This window comes from Chiloscyllium punctatum, chromosome 8 (genome assembly GCF_047496795.1).
Source record: "Chiloscyllium punctatum isolate Juve2018m chromosome 8, sChiPun1.3, whole genome shotgun sequence".
NCBI lineage: Eukaryota > Metazoa > Chordata > Chondrichthyes > Orectolobiformes > Hemiscylliidae > Chiloscyllium > Chiloscyllium punctatum.
Window position 1 is genome coordinate 46442236 of NC_092746.1, and position 21256 is coordinate 46463491.

General features: G+C 40.5%; 2 long non-coding RNA genes across 2 annotated transcripts in view; one reads left to right on the plus strand and one right to left on the minus strand.

Moving 5' to 3' along the window:
• Positions 1–14985, plus strand: part of LOC140480521 (uncharacterized) — a 138205-nt gene extending 123220 nt beyond the window's left edge. Inside the window, exons 2-3 of the long non-coding RNA XR_011961331.1 lie at positions 13759–13836; positions 14504–14985. This is a non-coding gene — a long non-coding RNA (uncharacterized lncRNA). The remainder of the gene's footprint in view (positions 1–13758; positions 13837–14503) is intronic.
• LOC140480520 (uncharacterized) overlaps positions 1–21256 on the minus strand; it is a 71501-nt gene that overhangs the window by 5764 nt on the left and 44481 nt on the right. The window contains exon 2 of the long non-coding RNA XR_011961330.1: positions 153–1461. This is a non-coding gene — a long non-coding RNA (uncharacterized lncRNA). The remainder of the gene's footprint in view (positions 1–152; positions 1462–21256) is intronic.

Consider the following 21256-nt stretch of genomic DNA (forward strand, 5'->3'; position numbering starts at 1 on the left):
TGCTCAACTTCTGATAAACTGTAACCTCCAGGATATTGATGGTGCGGGATTCATTGATAGTAATGCCATTGAATGTCAAGGGAAGATAGCTATGTTCTCTCTTGTTGGAGATGGTCATTACCTAACATTTGTGCATCATAAATGTTACTTACCATTTATCAAGCCATGTCTGAATGTTGTTCACAGACTGCTGCATTTGGACATGGACTATTTCTGCATGTGAGGAGTTATGAATGGTGCTGAACATTGTGCAATCCTTAGTGAACATCCCCACTTGACCTTATGACGGAGGGAAGTTCATTAATAACAGATTGAGATGGTTGGGCCAAATACATTAACCTAAGGAGCTCCTGCTTTGATTGTTTGAGATTAAGATGATTTGCCAACAACGATAGCCACCTTCCTTTGTGCTGGCACGACTCTGATTCCTGCTGACTTCAATTTTGCAGGGATTCCTTGGTGTCAGTCTGTGTTAAATGCTTTCTTGATGCCACTCACTTGTCGTTTTCGGCTTTTTTTCTCCATGTCTGGACTAAGATGTAATGAAGTCAGGATCTGAATTGTTACGGTAGAACCCAAACCAAGTGCCAGCCAGCAGGTTATTGTAGTGTCGATGCTGCTTGATAGCACAGATGTGACAATGCCATCACTTTGCTGATGGTCGAGAATAGACCGTTTAGCCAGTAATTGACCAGAATGAATTTGTTTTGCTTTTGTAAACAACTTTCCTGGGTAATTTCTCACTTTGTTAGAACATGCCACTGGAAACACGTGGCCAGTTCTGGAGAATAAGTGTTCAGCTCTTTTACCAGGATGTTGTCAGAGTTCATACTCTTTATAGTAACTAGTATTTTCAACTATTTATTGATAGCCCATGCAGTGAATCAAGTTCATGAAGACTGGATATGTGATGCTGAGGACTAGCAGAGGAGGTTGTGATGGATGATTCACTTGGCACTTATGGTTGCATGCTATTTCTGCTGTTGGTTGCAGATGCTTCACCCTTTTGCACTCATTGAAGATGAGATATCTATGAAGCCTCATTTATAGGATAGATTATTTTTTATTGTTCACTATTTTACATGACTGAATATACCCAGACTGAAGAGCTTTGATCTAATTTGTTGGTTGGGGATTGTTCAGCTCTGTCTGTTGCTTGCTATTTCTGCTGTTTGGAAGACAAGTGGTCCTGTGCTCATCTACATTGCTCACTGAGCCAGTATTAATTCCCTGGTGTGGTGGCAATGATAAAATGGGAGTATGCTGGGTGATGAGGTTACGGATTGTATTTGAATAAACTTGGTCCACAGTGCAGCATACACGCCTGCTTCAGAGTAGTTAGGTTTTTTTCTTAACATGCAGCAAAATCCCAAGAAGACAAATCACAGGGGGCCACTCACATATTCGTATTCAGTGGATCTTCAAGCTAGCTGTGCAAGTCCTCAGATAATCGTGATTTGTCTGTTAAAAAAATGAAAACACAGTAATTATGTGAAGAATGTTTTTTGTTTAGTTTGTTCACACCTTACAATGGCCTGATTTTGTACAGAAAAGGCATTGAAAAGCTTTGGGAATTAGCTCTGCAAAATCTCTTTCCTCCTTGGTGTGTTGTCTCTGGATGAGTGTGATTCATTCTGCCATGTTGTCAATTCAGTTAAACACATTTTTTGTCTTTTTGTGTTGCAGTGCAAAATCTGCGAGCAATTCCATGGCATTTGTGCCTTCAGCTTGGCAAGCAGGAGGGTGATCAGTCCTGATCATTGGATAATTCTGGGCCATCAGTGTCCTTGGCTTCATGGTTCAGGAAACCTATTACATTTCTTGGAGATGCCAGTGTTGGACTGGGGTGTACAAAGTTACAAATCACACAACACCAGGTTATAGTCCATAATTGGAAGGTTTAATTGGTTTAATTGGAAACACTAGCTTTTGGAGCGCCGCTTCTTCCTCGGGTGGTTGTTACCTGATGAAGGAGCGACGCTCCAAAAGTTAGTGCTTCCAATTAAATTGTTGGACTCTAACCAGGCGATGTGTGATTTGTAACTTATTACATTTCTAATTGCCTAACCTGTCAGTTCTGTTGTTCATCTGACAATGCTGTCCACTTAAGATTACATTTTGTTAAAATGATGGATCAGAACCCCGAAATATTTACAAACAATTTATACTTTCAATTCCAACTTTTTTTTTAAACACCAGAAGACTACTGCAGTAAAGAAATGGAAGTAACTGCATGACAAAGTCTTTGTGAAATCTATGAAATGTCAGACCTATAAACTGCCAAGGAATCTTCAACAGGGAGAATAGATAGTGAGGAGGTTGATTACCCCCCATCCATAGAAAACTGCTTGCAAACATGTCTATTCGTCAGGAATATACCAAAAGAAAAGATTAAAAACTGACAGCAATATTAGTTTCTATGTGTTATTGACTAGATGTCCTAATGTATTAACTATAGTGTTTTTAGGGCCACAGATTTGAGAACAGCCATTTTAAATACCCCGCACTGCAGGTAAAATAAAGGAAAAACTAAATACTGTAATTTAGTCACAGTTAAATAGAATCAGAGTGACAGAAGTTCTACCCATCTGCAAAATCAAATATCTCAAAATTGACAGCTCAACTGCCAATGTCATCACTAGTACTGCCACCCAGTAATGGCCACAACATCATCACAACTGCTTTACAAGGCCAGCTCAGGTCATTATTCATATACCAGATTTTCACTTTACTCTTTCTGAGCTTGCCTCTTATTTCTACTCTATGCATGTGTGTTGTGTGACTAGATCTTCTTATTTTGGCATTTAATAAACTCATTCTTTTTGTTAATTCAAGAAATTATGGTTAAGTTGGCTCCTTTTAAGACATAACTTTGTCTGGGTCTGGGACAAAGGTATTCACAAAGGAAGGAATCCCTTGCAGTTCAACCTTGTGACCAACTGGGGGTTGGGTGAATAACCAAAGTGACCAGTTTGATCCCTCCTCTCATGGGGGCTGAACAATTTAGGGTATCCTCTCTGCAACTGTAACAAATTGGGGAACATCGTCCAGGATCTGGTCATAACAGTTCTGATGGTGGCAAGCTAAAAGGACGTGTTTCAGGTTTGTTGGCCTCATCCTGTGCCACATTGTTCTTGGAATCTGTCCTCGTTGCTGTATGGTTGAACCCAGTGTGATAGAAGCAGTTGGTCATAATGGCTTCCATCAGTATCATCCATTCCTCGACCTCTAGAACAGACGGATCGTACTGCTGCTTCTCATCGAAGACCTCGAGAGTGTGAATGATCAACTGCCATTGCTAGTTGCCCTTTAGGTTCCTAATCACCCTTTGACCCCATGGCTGAACTTTGTCCGTGGCATTGGAAGTTGAGAAAATCAACACTCTTGAGATCATCAGTATCTGAGAGCATAGGGCAATTATCTGTAACAATGATAATCCTCCCTTTCTTCCATTGATAGACTTTATGCACTTTCCCCGATCTACACTTCAAGAATTCTCGAGGTCCTCCAGGTGGATTTGATAGCTTCATACAGTGAGAGTAGTCTCTTAAATATTTGTAAAACAATATAACTTCTTGGACTTTCATATTACGAGAAGCAGCAGTTTTTCAGTGTCTTTTAAATTGCCACAGGGCACATAATTATTTCTTGTTTTCCACCATTACATGTTTCTTCTTTAAACTTTAAAGAACAATCTGGCAAAAAAACCCCAGCTAAACAGTCAAATTTTGATTGCATTAAAATGTTGCTTGACATATATTTGTTCAGGTTGTGGTCAAGATCATTTTGCAGACAATCATGTGCCATTGCTGCTGGAACTGCAGCATTACTATGCAAATGAGGATGGTCATCCACGCCTTGTCTTGAATTGGTCCAGCCATCCATTGCTGCATGTAAACTGCTCATGCCCTAGCACCGTTGCAAGGTAAAAACCCCTTTCATGCAAATCTGGACCAGAGATGGGAATTACCTCTGCTACAAGCACCTTGAACATTTTAAATGACAGAATAAAAAATAAAAATTGCTGGAGAAACTCAACACGTCTGGCAGTATCTGTGAAGGGAAAGCAAAGTTAACGTTTGTGTCCAGCGAACTTTCTTTACAATGTTCAGAATAAGGATCACTGGACCTGAAATGTCAGTTCTGTTTTCTCTCCACAGATGTTGCCTGAGTGTCTCTAGCAATTTCTATTTTTGTTTCAGATTTCCAGCATCCACAGTTCTTTGGTTTTATTCTTCAATGACAAGACAGGTACCTGCTCCATCCAGTTCTTTGCGGGAAAGAATGCATGCTTGTTGAACTGTTCAAAAATGCTTGTCTTCTACTTCAGAATGGTTGATAGACTCAGTGGAAGAATCCCTCACTGCTTAGAAATGTCCAATTCACTTCATTCCATTGTTTTCCACTTGCTGTATGTCATTATCTCCAATCAACAGCAATTTTAACTGCCTCTCAGGTTTAGCCATACTTGCAGGGTTTCCCAGAGGGAGCTTAATGTTGAATGATAGTTTGCCTGTAATATTGCACTGTAGCATGGTCCATGTCTGCTCTGATTGGTTCATGTGGTCACCTGACAAGATTATACATTTTCATCTGATGCAGGTTTACCAGTCCAGAACTTTCACTTGCCAGAGGCTCCTTCTGTTAGATTTCTTATTCTGCTGGTGGGAATGGTTGACAACGTCAATACCATATAGTTTTGGATTATTCAATTTTAAAAAGTTATGTTTTACTGTATCATTTTGGGATGATGGCAATGCCAGATAATAAAATGTGATGTGTGAAGATGGGTCTCCATCTTCACAATGACTGTGTAATAGTCACTTTTACCAATTCTGTCTTAGATGCCTCTGTAACAGGTAGATTGGTGAGGCTGAGGTTAAGTATATAATTCCTTAATGAGATTTGAGAAGATTTGCAGCACAGGATGAGGTTCTGGGTGTACGTTTGCTCACTGAGCTAGAAGGTTCATTTTCAGAGGTTTCATCACCATACTAGGTAACATCATCAGTGAGCCTCTGGACGAAGCACTGGTGGCATAGCCTGCTTTCTATTTATGTGTTTAGGTTTCCTTGCATTGGAGATGTCATTTCCCGTGGTGAGGCTATTTCCTGTGGTGATGTCATTTCCTGTTATTTTTCTCAGGGGGTGGTAAATGGGATCCAAGTCAATGTGTTTGTTGATGGAGTTCCAGTTGGAGTGCCATGCTTCTAGGAATTCTCATGCGTGTCTCTGTTGGCTTTTCCTAGGATGGATGTATTGTCCCAAATGAAGTAGTATTCTTCCTCATCTGTATGTAATCTTAATGGCATGGCATTCCAACCGGAACTCTATCAATGAATACATTGACTTGGATCCCATTTACCACCCCCTGAGAAAAATAACAGGAAATTACATCACCATAGGAAATGATGTCACCACGGGAAATAATTTCACCAACCCAAGGAAACCTAAACACATCAATAGAAAGCAGTGCTTCATCTGGAGGCTCACTGATGACATTACCTAGTATGGTGACAAAACTTCTGAGAATGAACCTTCCAGTTCAGCAAGCAAACCTACATCAGGTAATTCCTTGTTGGGGCTTCCCTAATCACATGTCAGAGACCCACCCCGTCTAGCAGATGCATCCTTCAGGACTTGGCCTATTTGGCCTGTAGTGATATTATTGAGTCACTCTTGTGGATGAGCATTGAATCTCCACCAAGAGTATGCTCTGTGCCCCTACCTTCAGTGTTTATTCCAATAGTATTCAACATGCAGAAGCGTTGATTCATCAGCTGACATTCCATGGCCAATGTTGGTGATGAATGTTGTTATGAACTCACAATCCGGCTTGTGCTTTTTTTTGAACGCATGGTAAGATAGATGCCTGCAGTGAATGCCTCACAATAGATCTCACATGACAATGCAAGCTATGAGGCACAAAAGTAAAGTATTGCATTTCTACCCCAAACAGCCCTCCTTTGGGACTTCTGTCAAGCTGTTGCAACCTCTGTCATTTTGGGACAAGAACCTTTGGAAGCTTAATCTCCTAGTCACATTATTTAAGAATCACTCGTGAGCTTGGAAAAGAATATTACAGTAGGTGCTTTATCAGGAGCATATGTGAAGGAAACAGTAGTGATGGTGACAGATGTATGTAAAATATAGTTACCATGTAACTCATTGTTTAATGTCAATATATATTACTTTTACTGTGCCAGAAATAGTGTTAGAATAATTTTAGACCATTGATGAAAATGTATCTTAAAGATATATTTTCATTGTTTTTTGGGGGAAGTATGATGAAAGTTGTGATTTTTATATTTTAGTATCATTCTTTTGCAGATTGGATTTTAAACTAGTGGCATATGGGTTTAATCTATTTATGTGAAAGGGTTCAATAATGACTAGATCAGACTTTTCAGAACTATAATATTAAACCAATATTTGTAAGACCTCTTACAGCATTAATGGGAGTTCCTTTATTTTGTTAGTAGAGAAAAAAAAGAAGTCATTAGCTTAGCTGAAGCTGGATGAGCAAGCATTTTTCAAAAATAATTATTGAAAAGCTTTTGAATTTAGTTTGAAGAAGACCTGACTGAAGGAAGATGTAAGTATAGCTTGTTTTAGAAATTGGAATTTCTTCAGCCCAGTTAAAGGAATAATTAATGAAGTATACTGGTTTCAGTTTGTAAAGACTTCCAAATCATGAGTATTTGGTTATAAATTAATAACGGTTCTTCAAAACTGAGAATGTCTAAGATCTCAGTTGTATGAAGATTCAAAGAAAAGAGAAGGTAGGAACTGAAAACAAAACAAACCTACAGACTGGACAGAGAAGGGAAGGGAAAATTCTGTTTTATGAGCAGGTTTTAAGCGATTGGTGGAGCGTAGATGATACTTTGATTTGCCATGCATTTTGCAATCTTTTAAACTGCATTATATTTGACCATAGCTTAAGACCAGAGCTGGAATACTGTGAACAATTTTAGATCTCTTATATAAGGAAGTATTGGCATTGGGCACAGTACATAGGAGTCAAGATTAGAGTGGTGCTGGAAAAACAGCAGGTCAGGCAGCATCGAAGGAATATGAAAATCAATGTTTTGGGCAGGAGTCCTTCCTAATGAAGGGCTCCTGCCCAAAACGTCCATTTTCCTGCTCCTCGGATGCTGCCTGACCTGCTGTGCATTTCCAGCACCACAGTACATGGGAGGTTCACTTGGTTGAACCTGGGTGTGGAGAGATTATCTAATGAGGAGAGGTTGAATAGGTTAGGTCTATACTCATTGAAGTTTAGAAGAATTTGACTTAATTGAAACAAATAGAATTCTTAGGAGACTTGTTGGGGTAGATGTGGAAAGGTGGTTTCCCTTTGTGGGAGAGTCGAGGACCAGAATCTCAGAGTATCACCCAGTTTCTTTGAGGGAGTTAAGGAGGAATTTCTTCTCAGATGGTTTTTAATCTGTGGAATTTGATACTGCAGAGGTCAGTTGAGGCTGGGCTGTTAGGTATATTCAAGGTTAAGAGAGTCAGATTTTTAATCAATAAGGGAATCATGGTAGTGCAGAAAAGGCAGGAAAATGGAGTTGAGAATGAACAGATGAGCCATGATCCCATTGAATGGTGGATCAGACTCAATGGGCTGAATGGCCTACTTCTGCTCCTACATCTTATGATATGAAAATTTGGTTTGTTTCATTTTAATTGTATTTATTTTGTATAATAAATCTCTGTTTTATTGTTAAACCTAAATCTGCACCCTTGATATGTGTATGTTTCAGTGAAAGAATGCCACAGTATATTTAAAGACACTTAAAAATATGACCTATCAATACAGATTTCATTCTGGCACCTGACCTGTTGAGTTGTAACATTATCTGGGATCATAATACAATCTGGAGCAGTTGTGTCCACGGCATTACCTTTTAAGGATGATTTATTAAGTTTGACAATCATTTGATCAGTCTGTGAGATGGCTCTTCCAGTTTGGCACATGCCTCCGTATGTTAGTAAAGGGAACCATGCAAGGTTGATCAGATTGGGCATATGCCTTCATCATTTCTGGTGTCCAAGTTGAACCAAGATGGTCCATCTGGTTTGAATGGCTTGATACAACTGAGTGGTTAGCAAATTCATTTTGAAGGGCAAACAAGAGTCAATTACATGATTACCATATCCCTGATGACATGTTTGAAGGTGAGAGATCTCGTAAAATCTAGAATATGGCCTGCCCATCCCTACACCTAATACTGATTGCACTTAAAGAGAATTGGTTCTGGTGAGGTGGGGGTGCAAGAATCATTTGGTTTGGCTGCTCTTCACCTATCCCACCACTATCAATATCTCAGCTGTTGAAACAAGAAGCCAACATCACATGAGAATGAGAATCACAGCAGTTTTAGCTGTGTTGACTGGTGTCACTCCAAGCGGTGACGTCCATTGCTGGCCTGCTATGCCCTTTGGAGGCATCCCAACCCTCAAGGTCATCCTACCACCTCCCCTCTATCCCAGACCTTTCAAACCCACCCTCTCAAACCCCTTTTGCCATCTGGCCATGGTGATAGCTCAGATTTGACTTACCTTAAATCCAGGGATTGCGTGTAGTCCCAGCAGTGACCTTCATTTATCCCCACCCACCCTCTCCCTCAATGTGTCGAGGCTGTACAGCGGGCAGCTTTCTCATTTGCTTCCAGTGCTGAGGGGCCGCTGTTGCTATGGTGATAGGCTTACTACCAACATTTTAGCTGAACAGTTGGGATCATGGCAAGCCATAACATCCATCCTTTGTGTGGATCTAATGTAACATATGAGCCAGATTGGATAACACTGGCAGAATTTCTTCCCTAAAGGGTATTGGTGAACCAGGTGGATTTCAATAACAATTTGATAGCTTTCAGGTCATGATCACTGTGACTCGCTTTTAATTCCAGATACATGAACTATTTGAATTTAATTCCACAATCTGCTGTGGAGGGATTTGATCCAGTGCATAATGCTGGCCTATTGGATTACTGGACCGATTAATATTAACCCTACAGTAATGTTCTTATCATTAAGTCTTGAAGTAAAACCTGAAGACACATATTTTTGATTCAAAGTTGACAGTACTGCACTAGAGCTCTGCAGAGTTTGTACAATACTCATTATATCTTTAGGAAGGAAATTGCTGCCTTTACCAAACTGACCTATAAATGACTCCAAGCCCCCAGCAATTTGTTTGAGTTTTATCTGTGCCTGAATATGTTTTACTAGATTTATTCAGGAAACATGTTCTCTGCCAACTTCTGATATAAAATGATAGATGGACAATAAATGCTGACCTTACCAGTTATGCCAACAACCCCATGAATACATGTGATAAATATTTACAAATTAGCAAACTTCTAAATTATTTTCTTAAAAAATATCTTTGTAAGAAACGTCTCGTAATACCTGAACAATGCTGAGCCTGGACTACAGTTGAACATTATATCCCCTCTTAACCCAACTGTCTTTAAATACACTGACGATTCTGACTGAACAAAAAAATTACATTAATGGAAAAGCAGAACACTATGGATGCTAGAAATACGAAATAAAAATAGGAAATGCTGCAATTACTCAGCAGGCCCGGCAGTATTTATGCAAAGAGAAAAAGTGTTAACAGAGATGTTGTTTGATCTTTTGAGTATTTCCAGGATTTTCTGCTTTTCTTTTAAAAATCACACTAACTCATTTGTCACAAACACAAATATGTTATAGCGTGTATTTCAGTTGGAATGCTGCCATTTGGCACCTTTACACAGCTAAATGAACTGATCCCAGAATGCAGCAAAAGGTGTATTGAAGGCTGCGGTGAATGAGTTAAATACCTCAAATTTGTGCTACAGTTGTGCCATAAAATTTGGTGAATTATAGTATTTCAGATTTTAAATTTTATACTTTTCAGATTTCATAATAGAAAAGTATAATTTTTCAAACAATCATTTTTGTGAAGCTGAAAAATGTATGCTGTGAACAGCTCACAATTTTAAAGTGACAACTCCCACTATCTCCCCACAATTGCAGAGAAAACTTAAATAAGTTACAAGTAATTTTGAATATTTTACATAAATACCTATAAAACCAAATGCCTCAAAGTTCAGTTTCAACTGTTCAAATGTGCCTAAAATGTAAACATAAATGAAAATACTCAAATAAATACATTTAGAATAAATGTTCTGAATTGAATAACTTCAACTTATTTTTATAAATTCAGATTAGGATTTGTCTTATGTTGGGTTAATAAAAATTAAAAACTTTCAATAATAACAGGATTGAAGTTATTTGCTGCCCAGAGAGCATTTGATTCTCATCTGCATGACACATGTGGGCTAGTTACATCCACGTAGCAACGGCTCCATTTCGAAAAACTTCCAGGGTGTGAATATGTGGGAATGTGCCTCCCTGTGTGAGATTATGAATGTGTCTGTGGGTGTATCTGTGAGAGTGTGCATTTGAGAGTGTATGTATGAAAGTATGTACATGTGACTGAGAGTGTGTGAAGTTGATGTATAAGGTAGAAAGGTTTAATTCAGGAGCAACGATTTCATTCCAACTGAAATACTCAGTAAGAGTAAATTATTCCAAACACAGCACAGATTTTTAAAATGGTCCTTTTTATCAGAATTGGATTATATTGAAGTTGGAGCTTCATTTTTGAGTGCAAAATATCCTTAATGTGGACGTTTGTTATCCTGCAATGTATATAATAATTAAACTTACTGTAAACAGCGAATGGCTGAGTTGTTAAGTTCCAGGTGAAAATTAAATTTAAAAATATATATTTCACATGACATGGTTCAGGCAAACCATGTTTTGTTCCTTGGTTAAGTTATATTTTAATTTCAAACTACACTTGTAATTTACATTATGCTTGGAGTCAGAGACAGACTTGACTAACGCTTATTGCAGCAAATACTGCATAAGTATTATATCTTTTTATCAAAAACAAAGCCATTATTGCAAACTTAAATTAGCTTCTCAAAACTTCCATGAACTCTGGACTGTAGCTGATCAATTTCTGGTCTGTGCCACACATTTCTTCAGAAAATGGTTAAATATTTCCAATTCTATACTTGAATTTGATGAAAACTCAAATAAGAGTTAACCACAGTGTAAGAGAGGTTCACTTCAACAAGCCTCTAGTGGCAGCTGGAAAAAACTCATGGAACTTTATTCCACGTATGTAAACACCATATTGAACTTTATCAGACCGAAGAACAAACACAAACTGATACTTTTAAAAACTCACTTGCCCTCTGAAAGAGGAATTGCCCACATTTCCAAATTTGATATTTGAATATAAATTTCCAAACAATAATCCAGAAAACAAAGTCAACAATATATTCCTACTGTTTATTTTCTCCTCCAAATTCTACTGCCATGTGAATGTCAAAATTAAGACCATAAGACATAGGAGTGGAAGTAAGGCCATTCGGCCCATCAAGTCCACTCTGCATTCGATTATGGCTAATGGCCATTTCAAAGCCACTTACCAGCACTCTCCCCATAGCCCTTAATTCCTTAAGGAATGAAAATTAAATGGTATTTTCTCACCTTTATATTCTATCTGGAACATTCTATATTTGGTTTATTTCTTTGTTATTGTTTGGAACCCCTCTTTCAACATGTTTTAAACTTTAACAGCTTTCAGGGTAACTTGGATACAGACCATAACTGACCATTATAGCTGAATCCATCATGCATGCCAAAGATGAACCAACCAGGAATATATGTCTTTTTCCAAAAAACATCATATTGTAAAGTTTAGATCAGTAATGGAGAAGAAAAAGGACCACTGAAACAATGTAATGTCAAGTTTGGAAAAGGGGTAACTTCAATGTGATGAAAGGAGTCAGGACAGAATGAAACCAAAATTGGACAGAGAAAATGTAATGGATCAATGGGTGGTCTTTAAGTGAAGCTATTTCAGCTACAGGTTAAATATATTACAACAAAGTGAAAGTCAGCGGAACCAAAATTAAGGCTCCTGGATAATAAGGGAGATGGAGATTATGGTGAAGACAAAAAAAAGCATATCAAGTCAATAATTATAATAAGAATCAGGTCAAATTCTGTAGTCGTCTGATAATACAGAACTTGAGCATTGTTGAACAAAGATCCATTTTGTCAAAGCTTGTCATCTTTCACTCATCAAGACGTTTTGAAAAACATCAAATAAAGAAGAAAATCAATATCTATGCTGCACAACAGAAGAGTCCTGATTTATGGACAAATGGTCTCTGTTTGCTAAAGTTATTGACATGGGGAATACACTGATTAATGCACCATCCCAATTGGAGATGTCAGTGGAAGGGTACTGTTGAGTTGGCATGAGAGGAAAAAACGGAGGGCTTGGAGACCTTCATCATCGCGGATAGATGTGTAGATATGTACAGGGAATGGATATCCCTAAATGAAAGTCTTAGAGGAGGTGAAGGGCGCCTCCAATCACAACAAAGACAGAACACCCCTGGTTCTCATCTTCCACCCCACCAACCTCCAGATACATTACATCATCCTCCGTCACTTCAACCACCCATAAACAGACTCCACTACGAGGGATATATTTCCCTCCTCACCTGTGTCAGCGTTTTGGAGAGACCATTCCCTCCGTGAATCCCTTGTCAGAACACCGTCCCCACACCCCACTCCTGGCATCTTCCCCTGCCAGCGCAAGAAGTGCAAAAGCACCCACACCCCCCCCTCACCTCCATCCAAGGCCCCAAAAGATCCTTCCACATCTGACAGAACTTTACCTGTACTTCCACACATGTTGTCTACTGTACCCCTTGCACCTGATGTGGTCTTCTCTACATCGGGGAGATAGGACGCGAACTTGTGGATTGTTTCAGGAACATCTCTGGCACACCTGCACCAACCAAACTGACCACCCTGTGGCCGAACACTTTAAGCCGTCCACCCACTCCACCAAGGATATGCAAGTCCTGGGCCTCCTCCATTGCCAAACCCTAACTACCCAATGTCTGGAGGAAGAATGCCTCATCTTCCACCTTGGGACCCTGCAACTACGTGAACTTCACCAGTTTCCTCATTTCCCCTCCCCCCAATTTATCCCAGCCCTAAGCCTCCAATTCAGCTTTACCGTCTTGACCTGTCCATCGACTTTCCCATCTATCCACTCCACCCTCCTCTCCAACCTGTCACCTTTACCCCCACCTTCATCTACCTAGCACGTTCCCAGCTATATTCTCCCAGCCCCCACCACCCCTCCCATTTATCTCTCAGCCCTCCTGGCCCACAAGTGTCATTCGTGATGAAGCGCTTATGCCCGAACCATCGATTCTCCTGCTCCTCAGATGCTGCCTGATTTGCTGTGCTTTTCCAGCACCTTCTCTCGACAAATGGGGTTAGCCAGCTAAGCAGAGGTGGGGAATCGTTGTGCACTAAATTCCCACTGCTGTGTGGAGAGCCCAATCTCCGTGTAAAGTCCACCTCAATGTTTCTAAAAAGGAGGTGCAAATGCTACAAAAGTGGGTCTGCGCTGTCTTTATGTTGACCTGTGATATTAATTGTTTCTTGGAAACGTAAGTTGTACCTAAGATTTTGTACCTGGGTACCTTTGTACCTAAGAGGGTGCCGGGAAAGGCTAACATTGTAGACTTTTCACTGTACGTATGTACTTGAGAACATGTGACAATAAAATCTAAAAGTTGGTTGGATGGAATCTGGCTGTAATTGAAATCGCGGCCTATGTTCCTATCTTTCACCGTCATTTTTATTTGTTAGGCCTGTTGGAGCCCAAACAGAGGGTGGTGAAAGACATTAGATGGACCTACCTTTGAACCCCTTTGGACCTGATAGTCTGTAAGTAATCCTGGGCCAATAGTTAAGAATCCGGAGAGGACTAGGGGACTGTGTAATTCCAGGTGGTAACTTCCTAGGTTTGCACTGGTTGTGACAGAAAATTATGAAGATTCTGAATCGTCCCCACCGCAGGCATTAGGTATGTGGTGCATTTCCAAAACTGGGGTAGGGAGGAACTTAGAAAGTAAGGTTCTGGAACTCAGGCCATTGGTTTTAACTGAATTTAAGCCAATGGGTGAGGGAGAGATGGTAGATGTTGGTACAATATTTATCACTTTCTGTGGATTGTGTGTACTTCTTTTTGAAAACAACTTAAAATATATTGATCCTGAAAAATACTGATAATTTTAAGACAAATTGATGCATGTTATTAACAAATATATTTATTATTTGGGTGGCAAACATTCTTTGTTTCTTTTTGACAAGAACTATACCTGCCTGCTGCGAATCCCCTTAAAATATTTATGAATTAAAATGAGAAATTGCTTCATTCTGCTATTTCCAAACAATTCTACAGCTAAGTACCGTTCCTTTACCACAGCCTAAAATAATTATAAGTTGGCGGCGGCTGAGTGGGCAGCGTCAGGGCTTTGAGCCTGGGTCTCATCTATTCTGTCCACTTTTCTCTCTTTTGCCTTCTTTTCTAATATTTTTCTCCCTTTTTTAGTTTTTTTTAACTTACCCTCTGGAGAGGTCTCAGTCATGGAGGCAGGAACAGTGACAGAGCATGGCAATGGCTGAGACCCAACGAGAGCCCAGATGGTGATGATGGAGAAATAGCGGTCAGCATCATAGCAGTTGGCAAGCCTTGCTCAACACAAGGTGACAGAAAGCCCTCATGGAGGAAGCCCAGTCTGATGCAACTGCGGGCTTAAGAAAGGACTGTAATGTTTAACTTTTCACTTTATTTCATTATTTTTCTATTTTATACTAATTAGAATTGTAGCAATTAACTTTTTAACTTATCTCTTTAGTTTTCTATTTCTGTACCTCAGATTTTGTACCTGGCTACCTTTGTACCTAAGATGGCACTGGGAGTGGCAATTTGTACACTTTTCACTGGACTCCTGTATCCCTTTACTTGTATATGCTTCACAAAAAAATCCTAAATGTAAATCTTTACACTGCTTTGCTAATATTAGCACATGGAATGGCAGAAATGGAAATTGTGAAAATATTTCTAAAATAAAGTGAAATTTTATTTGGAGCAGTTTCTTCCACTGAAAATTTCTCTCCTGATCCAGTAATCTGGAGAAGGTTGTGAGGTGGGGCGAAGTTATTCCGAACCACTACCTTTATTTTCAACAATCTTTAACTCAACCTCTCCAACGTCAGCAAAACTTAATTCAAATATTAATATTATTCATTGCTCCCCCAGTTTCAGAATCAGCGCAACAATGCTGCAAATAGCTCTTTCCCACCGCAGCAGAGACAGTTTTAGGAGAACTGCAGGTTGGGCTCACATTGATAATCAGTTCCATATGTCAGAATCTGTATTTTACTGGCAGTGAGACTGGGCTCATGTTACTAAATGTGGAGATATGTTCACTGCATTCGTGGCAGTTGTTTTCTATGGAAACCACCAAAGTTTTGGTTCAAGTTAGCAATTCGACCATACCTTTTTTTAAAAGAAAAATTTCCATCAAAAGCATTCAATTAATATCTCAGTAACACAGCAGCAAGACCTAACATCCATGATCCCTGCTTGTGACTGCGATGAGAAAAGTGACCATATTTGTCGTCAGCACAGTCTAAAAAGTCGAGTTGTTACTACTCGTTAGAAACATCTCTGCCAATCAGGTCTGCGGGAAAATGCTTGAAAAATGTTTATCATTTCTGCAGGATTGGTGCTGAACATCTGCTAAGGTCACCCCCGCTCCCTGCGTTCCCCCCATCCCCCCCCCCCCCCACCAACCCCCAAATCCCACCCACTTCCCCCCTACTCCTCGACAGGTTTCCAACTCAGCACTGCCACTCCCCCTTCATCTTTCATCTGTGTTTGGAGTTTTAAAGTGTTACTTATTTAATCCCACACTGCGATCACAATCATTTAAAACTGTCACAGAACTGGTCATTTTGCTTGGAATACATACACAAAAATGCCAGCTCAACCAGCATTCAGACTGATTCTTATTGTCAATGCAATTTTAATGGCACATTCGGATACAATAAGAGCCACGTTGTATGGTTTGGCTGAGACTTTGATAGAATGCCCCTCCCATTTCCTATCCTAACTCTGTACTGTGTTTTTTTTCTGAGCCCAGTGGACCTCGGGGAGGCGGGAGGGGGTGGTGAAATGGGTCCTGGGTTCAGCACAAACTGGATGATGCTGAATTTTTAGCCCTGTTTTATGCTCCACCCATTTCTTTCCATCTAAACTCTTGACTTTCTTTGAGAGAACACTTTGCCTCTGTTATATTCCGATTTTGAAAAATAAGTCCCTAAACAAGGATCTTTCAATAATTTGCATGAAAATGCCCTTAGTGAGTTAAATATAACTCACAGGGTTAACATCTCTGAGATGAGGATTAAGATCCGAGGAGGCATTTTCTGAAATCTTGCTTCTCATATGCTACTTCAACTTTAAATAATGGAGTCTTGAAATTCTCTTGTAATTCAAACAATCTCCCAGTGGGAGATTGACGAATCCAAATCGGCAATTTTTAAAATAAGAATCATTATTGGGATATGGGTGTCGCTGGCTGGGCCAGAATTTTTTGCTCATCCCTCGCTCTCCTTGAGAAGATGGTGGTGAGTAGCCAACTTGAACCACAGCAGTCAAGTGATGAAAAATAACTAGAGATTAATTTTGCTATGTTTCCACGGAGGTCCTGCTGGTCTCCTACCAAAACTACTACTGTGGACTAAAGAATGGATTTTTAAGGCTAGGATCTCCATTCTAAAATTCCGACAAACTTCCTACCTGTTATATGAACAGCGCTTAACAATACCACATCAGGTTTTGACTATCAGGCCCATCCATTACTCCAACACCAGAGACTATACATTATTCCTGGTTTGGTTGTTGAAAACTCAGTTTGGGAATATTGTAAGAGAGACTCCTTTGGTGGAAAATAGTCAGAAACCACAAATTCATGCATAGACAATATTTCCATTAAGTTATGATGGCAGAAATAATAAATGTATATATTTATGTTTCACATGCAAATATATAATTTAGCACCTTAATACTTGTTGAAGGACATACTAAAGGTTTTTCTCAGCAAAGACAGGGCATAGACTGAACTTGCAGCTTTGAAGTTGGCCATTTTCATGGCCCAGTTACACCTCTGGCACAAATCCCTTTACCTTCTGGAAAAGGAGGGAGGACGATAACCTTGCTGTTACTGTGGGCCTGTATGTACTACAGCAGTAGCAATGGCTGCTGCATAAATGGTAGAAGATATCTAGCCAAATCTTGACCAGTGTGACTGTAAAGAAGGAAAATGGACTTCCTTTTAGACTTGTGCTTCCAGCTATCCAATCAGCGGATTGGAGAGTGCTAGCGTAAGCATTAAAACCTTCTTGACCTGGACATCCCTCCAATGGGCAGTAAATTAGTGGTGGAACAGGAAAATGAAATATAGGCTAACAATACCGAGCAATTGAAACAGACTGTTCTGGAGTGCACTAATTCCAGATCTAAACAGCCCATATTCTTACTTAGGGGAAAACTTTGGGTAATTATAATGGAGTGAGGACCTGTCATTATAGGTTTTCACTGATATTCTCTTGTTTATTGCTCATTGCATTACTGTTCCCTGTATATTAAATCATCGAAAAACTAGCTCCAACATGGCTTCGGGAATAAAAAAGTTGAAAAGTTCTTCTAAAATGCAATGAAGTGTGGGTTTATTATCCAATTGGCTGACTCTAAATCTTGAAGTGAGAAACAGATGTGCTGAAAATTTTACAGCAGTACTCACCTAAACTCACTGTACTAACCAAGCATTTGGGAAAAGTTGCTTTCTTCCTCTGTGCCTTTAATGCCAAGTCTGAGGCTTGAAAAAAGACTTGGCTTCCCTCCCCCAGCACAGCTGCCTCAACAATTCTCAACACACGCCGGAAGAGAACATCAGTGTTTTTCCAGCTTTCCCAAGGGTTTGTGGGGGCTGCTCTGTCTCTGCTTTATTCCAGCAATAAGAGTTTTTTTACACTGCTAGATTTTCTCTTCTGTTTGGTCAAATATTAGTGGATTTTGTTTCTATACATGCTCCACGTCAGTTTGCTGCTTCCAAGTCACTTTGTGTGGAATAACAAAGTGTCTTGTTGTAATATAAAGCTAATATTTCAGGTACAATTATGCTGCTGCTTTTGTATAATAGTGAACGGGCTTCCATCCTACAATGATGCAAATTTAAATTATCCTTCCAGCAGTGGCTTTCCAACTGGGCAAGAGTTTTCTTAGTTAGTCTGCTACCCAGAAGCTGGTCCTGTGGGATTCCTGCAGTCAAGTAAGAATCTGTTAATGATCTGACAGCACAACTTCAGATACCTGAGAAAATACAGGAGCGCAGGTGGCCACAGTACCATCTTGGTAAACCTTAGCTGAGGCTAAGATCTAAATCAGAAGATAAATGAAGGGCAAATTGGAAGCTTAGTCAATTACTCAATCCCTAACGCTATGACTATAAATACCATTTACCGAAGGTCTTTGCCACATTCCTGATGCAAGCCATGCAAGAAATGGGATGAACAGGGCAGAAACATATTGAAAACATAGGTCTCTCTTCTCAATTCCACTTCCTTGGGATGACCAGCCAATGAGCAGCAAGTATTGTTGTCAGGGAAGGGAGGTGACCGCCTGAATGAGGTACAAAGCTACACTTCCCAAATTCTTCATAAATATACACAAATCCATCTAATATTTTGAGGACTTGCCCTGACATTTTTGGTCCCTAGAACACAGTTAGGCCAATTTCCAGGTCCACAAGCCTGAGATAGGAATATGTGACTCTTAAAGTTGGAGGTGCACAGTTCCTTGAAAGTGGAGTCGCAGGTAGATAGGGTGGTGAAGAAGGTGTTTGGAACAATTGGTCAGTACATTGAGTATAGGAGATGGGACATCATGTCGTAGCTGTACAGGACATTGGTGAGGCCACTTTTAGAATACTGCATACAATTCTGGTCACCCTTCTATAGGAAAGATGTTTCTAAACTTGAAAGGTTCAGAAAAGATGCACAAGGATGTTGCCAGGATTGAAGGGTTTGAGCTGTAGGGAGACACTGAATAGGCTGAGGCTATTTTGCCGAGAGCATCAGAGGCTGAGGGATGATCTTATTCAGGGTTATAAAATCAGGAGGGGCAAGGTTAGGGTGAATAGCCAAGATTCCTTTCCTCGGGTGGGGGGGGTCCAAAATTAGATGGCATAGGTTTAAGGGAAGAGGGGAAAGATTTAAAAGGGTCCTGGAGGGGAAATTTTTCATGCAGAGGGTGGTGCGTGTATGGGATGAGCTGCCAGAGAGTGTGGTGGAAACTGATACAATTACTACATTTAAAAAGCATGTGAATTTGTACATGAATAGGAGGTTTAGAGGGATATAGGATAAATGCTGGCAAGTAGATTAGATTCCCTACAGTGTGGAAACAGGCCCTTTGGCCCAAAAAGTCCACACTGACCCTCTGAAGAGCAACCCACCCAAACCCATTCCCATACATTAACCCCTGACTAATGCACCTAACACTATGGGCAATTTAGCACGGTCAATTCACCTAACCTGCACATCTTTGGACTGTGGGAGGAAACCAGAGTACCCAGAGGAAACCCACGCAGACACGGGGAGAATGTGCAAACTCCACTCAGACACTTGCCTGAGGGGGGAGTTGAACCCAGGTCCCTAGCGCTGTGAGGCAGCAGTGCTAACCACTGAGCCACCGTGCTACCCCACTAATCAGTTTTGGATATTTGGTCGATGTGGATTTCCATGTTGCATAAATAAGACCGTAAGACATAGGAGTGGAAGTAAGGCCATTCGGCCCATCAAGTCCACTCCGCCATTCAATCATGGCTGATGGGCATTTCAACACCACTTACCCGCATTCTCCCCATAGCCCTTAATTCCTCGAGACAACAAGAATCTATCAATCTCTGCCTTGAAGACATTTAGCGTCCCAGCCTCCACTGCACTCTGCGGCAATGAATTCCACAGGCCCACCACTCTCTGGCTGAAGAAATGTCTCCGCATTTCTGTTCTGAATTTACCCCCTCTAATTCTAAGGCTGTGCCCACGGGTCCTAGTCTCCTCACCTAACAGAAACAATTTCCTAGCGTCCACCCTTTCCAAGCCATGTATTATCTTGTACGTCTCTATTAAGTCTCCCCTTAATCTTCTAAACTCCAATGAATACAATCCCAGGATCCTCAGCCGTTCCTCATATGTTAGACCAACCATTCCAGGGATCATCCGCGTGAATCTCCGCTGGACACGTTCCAGTGCCAGTATGTCCTTCCTGAGGTGTGGGGACCAAAACTGGACACAGTACTCCAAATGGGGCCTAACCAGAGCTTTATAAAGTCTCAGTAGCACAACGGTGCTTTTATATTCCAACCCTCTTGAGATAAGTGACAACATTGCATTCGCTTTCTTAATCATGGACTCAACCTGCATGTTGACCTTTAGAGAATCCTCGACTAGCACTCCCAGATTCCATTGTACTTTGGCTTTACGAATTTTCTCACCGTTTAGAAAGTAGTCTGTGCTTTTATTCTTTTTGCCAAAGTGCAAGACCTCGCATTTGTTCACGTTGAATTCCATCAGCCATTTCCTGGACCACTCTCCCAAACTGTCTAGATCCTTCTCTAGCCTCCCCACTTCCTCAGTACTACCTGCCTGTCCACCTAACTTTGTATTATGTGCAAACTTCGCTAGAATGCCCCCAGTCCCTTCATCCAGATCATTAATATATAATGCGAACAGCTGTGGCCCCAACGCTGAACCCTGCGGGACACCGCTCGTCACTGGCTGCCATTCCGAAAAAGAACCTTTTATCCCAACTCTCTGCCTTCTGTCAGACAGCCAATCCTCAATCCATCCCAGTAGCTCACCTCGAACACCATGGGCCCTCACCTTGCTCAGCAGCCTCCTGTGTGGCACCTTATCAAAGGCCTTTTGGAAGTCTAGATAGACCACATCCACTGGGTTTCCCTGGTCTAACCTACTTGTCACCTCTTCAAAGAATACCAACAGGTTTGTCAGGCATGATCTCCCCTTACTAAATCCATGTCGACTAGTTCTAATCAGACTCTGCTCTTCTAAGAATTTAGAAACCTCATCCTTAATGATGGATTCTAGAATTTTACCAACAAACGAGGTTAGGCTAATTGGCCTATAATTTTCCATCTTTTGTCTTGATCCTTTCTTGAACAAGGGGGTTACAACAGCGATCTTCCAATCATCTGGGACTTTCCCTGACTCCAGT